This window comes from Balaenoptera acutorostrata, chromosome 5 (assembly GCF_949987535.1).
Source record: "Balaenoptera acutorostrata chromosome 5, mBalAcu1.1, whole genome shotgun sequence".
Classification (NCBI taxonomy): Eukaryota; Metazoa; Chordata; class Mammalia; order Artiodactyla; family Balaenopteridae; genus Balaenoptera; species Balaenoptera acutorostrata.
In genome coordinates this window covers 79,799,989-79,810,561 of record NC_080068.1, presented here as the reverse complement: position 1 = coordinate 79,810,561, position 10,573 = coordinate 79,799,989, and the positions used below count along the sequence as shown (strand labels likewise).

Sequence of the window (10,573 nt, the reverse complement as noted above, 5' to 3'; positions counted from 1 at the left end):
GCCGCAATAGTGAGAGGCCTGCGCACTGCGATGAAGAGTGGCCCCCACTTGCCACAACTAGAGAAAGCCCTCGCACAGAAACGAAGACCCAACACAGCTATAAATAAATAAATAAATAAATAATTTAAAAAAAAAAAGTTTTGATACCTTTATTAATAGCAGACAAAACAATAAACCAGAAATGTACTTCCTTTAGAGAAATGTTCTCTAATTGAGCTCCCTGTGTTTTGAAGGCTGTTTTGGCCACATGCACACTCATACTCCTCACCAGTCATTCATTCATGAAACAATTAGTATGTACACACTACGTCATAATGTATGTCCTAGTTGCTGAGGGTGTTTTAAAAAGGCATAGAACACGGTCCTTGACCTCAGGAGTTTAGTCAGGGAGAATCCCAAAAACGAATCATCATAATGCCACCTGATACGTGCCATAATAGAGATATGAATATTACGTGCTGTTGACCAGGCTCTTTCAGGTTGCCAGGAAAAGAGACGTGCTCTGGTGACTTGGGTGAATGTGATGCGTTGTAAGGATACATGAGGAAGTGGGGAAGAGCAGGAAGCAGTTTTAGCAGCTGCCTGACGGAGCTGGGAATGTCACTCAGGACATAGTATACCTCCAGCCACCTGTTTTTCTTGACACTGCTTCAGCAGTGGGCATCTGTTGTTCCCTCTCTATTGCTCTGCCAATATGGTGACTCAGCTACATTCTGCCTCTGCTTTCTCTGCTTGTACTGCCACATACTGTCTGTATTTCTTTTCTCTACTCCATTGCTCCTGTTTTGTTGTGGCCCCCACTGCCGTGTAGACAGGACTTTTGGACTCCTCTCTGGGTGTCTGCCCATTTCTGCCCAACCTTTTGGCTTAGTCCCCCCGGTAGGTCTCAAATTCAAATTGTGTGAAAGAGGCTTTGTTTGATTGGCCAGTCATCATCCAGGATACAGTGACCACGTTGGGTGGAGTTCTTGCATCAGCCAGTCTCATTGGCTACTGGACATCCCAGGTACAACTGCCTTGGGGTCAAGCATCAATTCTCTGTTCAGTCCGCTGTAGCCAGGGAAGCAGGCCTCCGGTTTACATCATGTCAACCATGCGTAGAGCACTGTCTGAAGCAGCTTGCGTCGCAAGAGGGTATGGTTCATCCTGGCGATCACATCAACTGACTTTTCTGCAGAACAATGTCCTAGTGTATTGCTAGCCATCTTGAGTTTGACTATTTCAACTGTTCAACTTTTCTACAAATAATGTCAGACAAAATGTTATAACAATTATAACTTGTTAGTATATTTTTAAAAGTTATTTTAAATACAAAAGAATTAAAACTATTTGAATACCCCACAAGAAAAAAATAGTTGAAAAAATTATATTTATAAGCAGGAATATTATACAGCCTTCCAAAGGATCATGATTTGGAGAATATATGATGACAAAGAAAAATGCTGAATGATACAATGTTAAATAAAAATTAGTACATATAAGTTATATAGTATTATTAGTGAATTAATCATACACTCAGCTCTGGAATTGAGAGAGAATAAACTGGAAAGATAAGTTAACAGGAACTCTGGATGGTGGGGTGATGTGTGCGTTTAAAAGTTCTTTCATATGCATTTTTGTATTTCTCAACATTTCAAAGGTAAAAAAACAAAAAACCACACAACTATAAGATACATAAAGCAGTATAAAAGACCTCACTTACTTAGTAGGTAAAGCCCATAAATTGGTTTGACAAAACATACAAGATCCTTTGGATCCTGCTTCCAGTAAAAAGTGAGATTTCCTTTCTTATTCATGACCCATAACAGCTAAGAAAACAAAGATGACAATGAAATCAAAAGCATGACAGAATAATGGGATACATGGTGGCTAATTATGCATCCTGTGCTGTAGTATTCTTAGGAGGATGTCTGGGTTGTCAAAATATAGTTCCTGCTTGCCCCAATCATTTATTCATAGACCACAATGGAATGGGTTTCAGGGGATGCAAAATGGGAGACAGCCAGTCTGTGAACAACTGTAATCCCAAGCGAAAAAGTACTAACAGAAGATAATGCGAAGGAGGGCAAAGGCCCCTAAAAGATGGCTAATTCTGCCTGTGAGAGTGAGGGAAGAATTTAGAAAGTTGCTGACATTTGATGTGAGCCTTAAGAAATATTAATTGAATTTTCAGGGAGCTGAATAAAGGGCACCTTACTTCTATTCCTGAATTCTAAACTGGAATAGAATAGAAGAATGAAATAGAAGAATAGGGTAGGTGGGAGACCAAGCTATCACCTTTACTTGATGAAGTTGATAGTGAAGAATAAGGCTCTCTGACTTCAGGTAAGTAGATTTCCAATTCTAAACCCAGAATTAGACAGATTTATCCATGCAGTCACCAGAATCCCATTACCACACAGGCTTTCTGATGGAGGGCAAGACTCCTATAAAACCTACAATAGGAGAATCAGAGCAGAACACATATTCTCAGCAGGCAGGTTCACCACCCCCCTCCCAAAAAAAAGTAGAGGAGGAGGCTGAAATGTACATGCTCTGTGCAGCAGGTTGAATGGTGACCCCTTCCCCACCCACTCACCCCCCCACCTCAAAAGACGTGTCCACTCAGAATCTGTGACTATGACCTTACTTGGAAAAAAGCTTCTTCACAGATGTAATTAAATTAAAGATCTTGAAATGAGATCATCCTGGGGTAGGCTGCTCCCTAAATCAAATGGCAAGTGTCCTTAAAAGAAAAGGGCAGAAGACAGAGAGAAGAAGGTCAGAGATTGTAGTGATGCATCTACAAGCCAAGGACCACCAAGGATTTGGGCGACCACCAGAAGCGGGGAGAGGGGCACTGGACAGGTAGTTCCTCAGAGTCTCCAGAAGGAACCAAACCTGTCCACACCTTGGTTTTAGACTTCTGGCCTCCAAAACTGCAAAAGAATGAACTTCTATTGTTTTAAGCCACTCGATTTGTGCAAATTTGTTACAACAATTCTGAGAGACTAATACACTCTGTTTCTTCTTCTAAACTCAGCCATCTGTGAGTAGGGAGAGGCCAGATTATTTCCCTAGTGGAGCTTTCTCCACATAAAAGGAAATATTATGAATGGGAAAGACACATCTTCCCCTAAAATAATAATAAAAGTTGCTAACATTTTTTGAGTGCTTGTCATACCAGCTATTGTTCTGAGTAGTTTCATAAAGAATACAGTAGAGGACTGTGGACGAGAAGGGACTTCCAAGCCAAGGGGAAAACTCTGTGGGGTTTTCCCAACCCATACACTTCCTCCTCTGTTCCTATATGACTTCCACCCATTTCATGGGCATTCGGTCCAGGGCTGCTGGGATTTACAACCTTGGGTCCCACATCCTCTATTCACAGAGATAGGAGAGCATTTGTTTAATTATAAAATTTCTGTAAGTACCATATAATGCTTATGAAAAAATTGATGTATTAGTCTCCAGAGAAACAGAACCAAAGGCCGCTAATTTAAATGTTAATCTGATCTTAAAAATATCTTCACAGCAACATCTAGACCAATGTTACACCAAACAACTTCTGTGCCATAGCCTAGCTGAGTTAACATGTAAAATTAACCCTCACAATGGACTTTTTTTCCTTTTTTTAAAAAATTTATGTTTTCTTTTAAATTGTAGTAAAATATATACAACATAAAATTTACCATTTTAATCATTTTTAAGCGTACAATTCAGTGACATTGAGTACATTCACACTGCTGTGCAGAACTTTTTTCCATCTTGCCAAACTGAAACCCTGTGTCTATTAAACAGTAACTCCCCATTTCCCCTCCCCCAGCCCCAGGCAACAACCATTCTACTTTCTGTCTCTATGAATTTGACTATCTAAGTACCTCACAGAAGTGGAATCATACAGGCTTTGTCCTTTTGTGACTGGCTTATTTCACTTCAAGGTGTCGTCAAGGTTCACCCGTGTTTTAATGTGTGTCAGAATTCCCTTCTTTTTTATGGCTGAGTAATATCCCACTGTATGTACATACCACATTGTGTTTCTCTGTTCATCTGTCAGTGGACACTTGGGTTGCTTCTACCTTTTGGTTATCGTGCATAATGTTGCTATGAACATGAGTGTGCAAATTCCTGTTTGAGACCCTGCATTCAATTCTTTTGAATACCTAGAAGTAGAATTACTTGATCATACGGTGATTCTGTTTAATTTTTTGAGGAACTGCCATACCATTTTCCACAGTGGCTACACCATTTTACTATGATCTAGTCAGCATTTTCAAACTGGTTTCAGGAGACAGGATTAACAGTTGCTTAAGGTAACACATACACATTAATGCTCAGACTATAGCCATACACCCACCCCAAAGTGAACAAAGCATTCAACAAGCAACCAAAATAAATTATGGATACTGCAAGTTGACTACCCAGTCTTCATTCAGTCTTTCTTCTTCCCTAAGAGAATTCTAATTTTATTCAGTCACTTTTCTCTCCTCTACAGTGTCATGTGCCTCAGGGGAAACTAACCTCATTTCCAGGAATGGGTCTGATTGGTCTCAGGTGAATATTGCCCTGTCAGGAGTTAGGTCGTCCTTAGGCATGTGGCTCAATTTGGACCAATAAAATGAGAGTGAAATTGGTAGTGGGGCTTCTGGTAAAGTGTGCCTTATTCCTGGGAAAGTACCATAAGAAGAGACCCTTTCACTTCTTCCTCTAGACCTTGTCATTTCTGCATGTAGTTCTTGGAATTGTTATAGCCAGGCTGCCGCTAACATGAAGGTAAAGCCAATATCAATCATGGAACAGTGGACGAGAATGTAGGTGCTTCATGTTAACATCACTGAAATGCTGAATTAACTCACTCTGGAGCCCATCCTACACACTTTGGTCTACTCGATGACAGAACAAGTTGGTAAAAATATCCAGCCTTCCATGAAAAAGTAACGTGGTTATAAATATGTGAATCATGAAAACACAGAAAAGGATAAAGGAGAACAAAATATAAATTGCTCACTATCCCACTGTATTAGTCAGGGTTCTTGGTTGCCAGCATCAGAAACCAACGCTGCTTCACTTAAGTAGAAAAGTAATGTGTCGGAAGGATTATTAAGGAGCTGACAAATCCAAAGGCAGGAGAACCAGTATTCCTTCCCATGGGATCCAGTACCAAGCTCATCCCAATATACAAGATGACACCAATGGAGTCAGAAGCACCACAGCCACTGCCACCATCATCGTTTCTGCTGTCACTAGCACCACCCCCATCATTGTTCCACTATCATCACCTCCACTCCCACTGTGATGATCTGCTTGCTGACTGTCCAAATGTCAAACCATGGCTGGGACTTGAGGATGCAAGTCAAGAGCCTAGGGAACCAAATGTAAGGAGGCATATACTCTCAGGGTCATACAAATGCAAATCAGCACTTCCAGGACTTTCAAAATGCATGCCTCCTTAAATTTTACACTCTAGCACTCTATATGCCTCACTTGCCTCACCTTATCCCAGGTCCTGTGTCACACACCCAAGTTTTGAAGTTTCAGGTGGAAGCTTCAATGTACAAGCCCAGTTCATATGACCACACCCTGGTTGCTAGGCAGAGAGCAAGGAAGGGTTTCCCCTTTCAGCTCCCACAGACAGCTAGGGCAAGGTACTCTACCAAAACTCAACACAGTGAGGAATTGCCCCCAACCAGGAATCACCTCCAAGATAATCATAGTTAACACAGTTTGGAGGCAGTGCTTTCAGGCTTTCTTCCATGCATATACACTGGGGGTGAGTGCAAAAAATGATTTTATATTTCTTAGTTTTTTGTTCTTAGAAAAGAATATTCTAAGGTGGAATTTACCCAAGATTTTCTCCTAACCAGCATCATACCCTGGTGTCTGAACTATATCACCCCTGCAATATGTGACTCTGAAATAAAAAAATTAAGCCAATCATATGTTAGATTTACACTCTTATTACTAATATTTGATCATTGACCAATTACCCAAGTTGTTAATTCTTTTCTAAAATCATTGTGGTTTCCCTTTGAAAGTCCTGTCATAGATATTTAAGTTGTTGTAGGCAAGAGGATTGACAACCCCAGACACCCCACACCCACAAGCACGCTCTTGACAAAATCCTATCAAAGGATCAAAACACTATAAAAGAAACCCAGAGTGTGGGATTCAGTAAACGTGCTGGCTGATTTCACTTTAAAAGTGTTACTTATAGAAAGAGGAAAAGCTTTTGAAGTGTAAGCAGTTTAACACGGAGAGAAAATAGTCAAACAAATCATAAATGGAAGGAAACTGTAGAACAATGTGATTTTCAAACTTGCTTTTCGGGGTAACTTCTTTTTTTAAACTGTGTTTACTTTAAATGTACTTAGTTTAATCTTTCTCAAAGCACGGTCAGAAGTCACTTTTTTAAAAAATTTCACTTTCTTTAATGGTAAAAAATAATTACCCAGGCCTTATCTGCAGGCTTACTTGTAGTTTTACTTTGTCTTCATAAAGCTGATTCAGCTGACAGTTGCTAAGGTGATGGCCTTTTTACAAGACATTTTATTTATGGAGCATAGTTAAAGGAGAGGCATATTTTACTTGAGACTTTCTAGAAAAACGATACTTGCATTTGCCATATATGTCACTCCGGGTCAAATTTTAAACACAGGAGAACTAATAGATATTGTTGTGACTTAATTAAATCAAGGACAAATGTACTCTGTAAACAAAAGCTTTAAAGTTTCCTAGCGGGTGGCTGTTGTTTTCATCTCTTTACTCTTTGACTGCTTAAGACTGTGAAACTCAGGCTTCATCAGTGGCCTCTAAGATTTAAAGAAATACATTTTGTATTATATGGCTCAAGAAGCAGACATAAGTAGTCAAAATAAGAACCACTTTTTAAAAAAATCACCTAACAAGAGTTTTTTTTTTAATTTTTGTTTTAATTTACTTGAAATTTCCTTGAGCCAAAAACATTCTACTAGTTGAATTAGTTTTATGTTTGCACAGATGTTTACCATAGATTGTTGTTGTTGTTGTTGTTGTTGTTATTAAAGGAATCACTGAAAATGGTAAGAATATCCAGAACGATAAACCCAAAGCCACTTTCTGGGTAGAACTACTTGCCCTACATTCAATGTTGCTAAGCCTCTGTATTTCTTGAGGGAAATACATGCATAGCTCACCACCTCTAATTCCCATCTTCCTACCCAAAAGCTACTAATATGAGGTTGATAGGCAGAGCTTTTCAATCTACTTATCCTCAGGCACAGGCATATGATGTAATGGGACAAAACAGGAAGGCTGCAAGGGCTTCTGGGTAGGTTTTCCTCACTTCTAAAGGAGACACAAGACAGAGCCATTCCATTTTTCTCCTCTGGACTTTGTCATTTATAAGTAAAGGCTGAAACTGTCGTGGACAACTTGTTAAAATGTGCACAAAGACTGAACATGCTGGGAACACAGAGTGGAAAGCTGAATACAAGAAAAACCTAGGTCCATGATGGCATTGCTAAGTAGATGAAATAACCCTGTAATCACTTTTCCTCCAAACTTCTTATTCTGTGAGATAATGTATCCTTATTGTTTAAGCAACTTGGAGTTGAATTTTCTGTTACTTAAGCCAAAAACACCCTAACTGGTTGTGACTGATTGCAAAAATGGCCATAGTTCTTCACCCCTCCCAGTTATCTACAGCCTATGCAAAATGCAGCTTGGCCTCTCCTTCTATCAGGAGGCAATTTCTCCACTCCTTGAATCTGAGCTGGGCTTGTGACTTGCTTTGGACAATGTTGAAAAGTTCAGAGCCTGGGCCTAAAGAGGCTTTGCATAATTGCCTTCTCACTTATGGAATCCTGCTGCCACCATATAAAGAAGCCCAGGCTAGCCTGTGGAGGAGGAGAAACACTGTGGAGAGTAACTCAGTTTTCCCAGCCACCTCTACTGAGCCATCAAACTGTCCAGCCCTCACCAACCCACGAGCTGATCACAGATACATAAATGACCTCAGCCAAGATCAGCCAAGCCAGCCCAGACCAGCCTTTCAGCTATCCCGGCCCAAACTGCCAGCTACAAAACTAAGCATTAAATTAGTGGTTGTTATTTTAAGGCACTATGTTGTGGGATTATTTGTCCTCTAGGAAAAGCTAACTGATACATGGATAAAAGTAAAATTACAGATTGTTGCTAAGAACAGCAACCTCCGTTAACTGCATGTTTCATTAAGCAATCTTTGAATATATATCTGTCTTGGTATTAGAAAGGATACATATGCGTGCTGTCAAAATTAAATCATTAAATATAGAGTACATGTGAGACTCTTGCACAGTTGTGGAAATGGAATAATTGAAGACAATACCGTCATCCTATCTTCACTTCCTATTTTTGACCTGTTGTAAGGTTATCCCTATTAACTGCAGAGGAAGGGAGTATCAAGAAAGGGTGCACAGAATCTGAAACCATTTATATATGGCAGCAGAAAACCATCTTTGTATATATCTACAAACCCAATATTTCCTTCCTAATCCCTTGGGAGGGCATTGAAGGTAGACTGCATTCTTCATGCACTCCCTAATCAAGTGCAGAACTAGGCAACTTAGAAACCTTCTGAGTAGTGGGGACAGCCAACCTGCAATCAAATGAATCATGAAATCTTAGAGCAGAAACTAGCCTTAGAGAATACCTAGTTCAACTCGCCTACACAACACAGTCTTCTCCATAATACCCAATTCCATTCAGTGATCGTTTACTGGGCCCCTCCTGTGTGCAAGTCACTAAGCAGCAGAGAATGCAAGAAAAGGAATGCACACCCCTGCCTTCTAGGAGATTACTACCCAGTAGGAAAGACAAGGTACCTACAGATGAGGTCCAAAAGCAAACTGTTACAGAGACTTAAATACTAACCTTTGTGAAGTCAAAAGAAAGGGCAATCTCTCCTATAGCAGAAGTAGGAAAGAGGTAACTTTGGATATGGGCCTTGATATGAATTGAACCCTGGACAATGGAGTGGAGGAGGAAGTCTCAGATGGAGGAAACATGATGAGCATAGATATGGATGGGAAAAAACAATAGACCAGTGTATCAGGGGCATCAGATACTGAAAATAATCTTTAAGCATTTATTTGGTGAACATTCTGGACTTTTACCTTCCAAACATGTCCTTCTCCTGTTTTCTTCATGTAAGTAAATGTAAATGGCATGTCCATTCACCCAGATGCTCCAGCCCAAAGCTAGAAGGTGTCCTTGATTTGTTTCCATCCCTCAAACCTCATATCCAAACCAACACAGAGTTCAGTCAGTTTTAACCACCAAGATACGTCTAGAATCCAGCTCCTTCTCGCCACCTCTATCACCACCAGCCGAGACTAGTCCATAGTTTTCCATAGAAGCCTTCTCATTTAGCTTGTTACCTCCACTCTTTAACTCCCTGCAGTTTATTCCCCACACAGCAGCCTGAGTGAGCTTTGTAAAATGTAAATTATTTCGTATCACCCCCTCCAATAATTCCTCTCCAGTAGTTTCCTGTCGCACAGGGGATAAAATCCGAACTTCTTACCATAAAATCAAAACTCCAAGGGCTTGTAGGATCTGACTTCTGCCTTGTCTGATATCTCCTACTGCTTTCCCACTTGCCCCTGTGCCTCAGACACACTGACCCTTCTTCAACAATTCGAGATCCTTCTTTCCTTAAGGCCTTTGTAGGCTCTATTCTCTCTACCTGGGGTGCAGATCCATGGCTTGTCCTCTCATTTCATTCAAGCCTCTTCTCAAGTTTTCTCTCTCCAAAGATGCCTTCCCTGACCATCTAAAAGACGCCCCACCTCCATCACCCTCTATCCCTTTAATCTGTTTAATTTTCTTATCATCACCTGCAATTACATTATATATTCACTTGTTGATTTATTTCTTGTCTGTATTACTATTAGTTTCCTATTGTTGTTGTAACAAATTACCACAAACGTGGTGCCTTGAACAAGGCAAATTTATTATCTTAGAGTTCCAGAGGTCGAACATCTGAAATGGGCCTCAATGGGCTAAAATCAAGCTATCAGCAGGGCTGTGTTCCTTCTGGAGAATTTGTTTCCTTGCTTTTGTCATCTTACAGCAGCCATTGCATTCCTTGGCATTTGTTCCCCTTCCATCTCCAAAGTCAGCAATGGCAGGTCAAGTCCTGCTCACATGGCATCACTCTGACACTCATTCTTCTGCCTTCTTCCGTCTTTTAAGGACCTTTGTTATTACATTGGGCCCACCTGGATAATCCAGAATATTTTAAAGCCATTTTATTAGCAACCTCAATTCCATCTGCAGCCTTAATTCCCCCTTGCCACGTAACCTAATATATTCACCAGTTCCAGGGATTCAAACGTGGACATCTTTGGGGGGAAATTATTCGGGCTACCACCCTCCATACATACTGGAATATCAATTTCACTCGGGGCCAGAACCAGGTCTTTGTCACCATTCTCCTGCACCTGGCACATAGCAATGTATATTGGTCCACATATGTTTGTTAAATGAATTCTTGAATGCAACGTACTGTTATAAGAGCTTTATTTGTATCATCCCAATTTCATCTTCACAACTACTCTATGAAGTAAGAGCAGTT

The 10,573-nt window shown here is 40.4% G+C and overlaps 1 protein-coding gene across 1 annotated transcript in view; it reads right to left on the bottom strand.

Moving 5' to 3' along the window:
- Positions 1–200: 200 nt before the first annotated feature.
- LOC102999270 (uncharacterized) overlaps positions 201–10,573 on the bottom strand; it is a 73,067-nt gene continuing 62,694 nt past the window's right edge. Inside the window, exon 4 of the mRNA XM_057546313.1 lies at positions 201–1,238. The gene's annotated coding sequence lies outside the window, so the exon portion shown is untranslated. The remainder of the gene's footprint in view (positions 1,239–10,573) is intronic.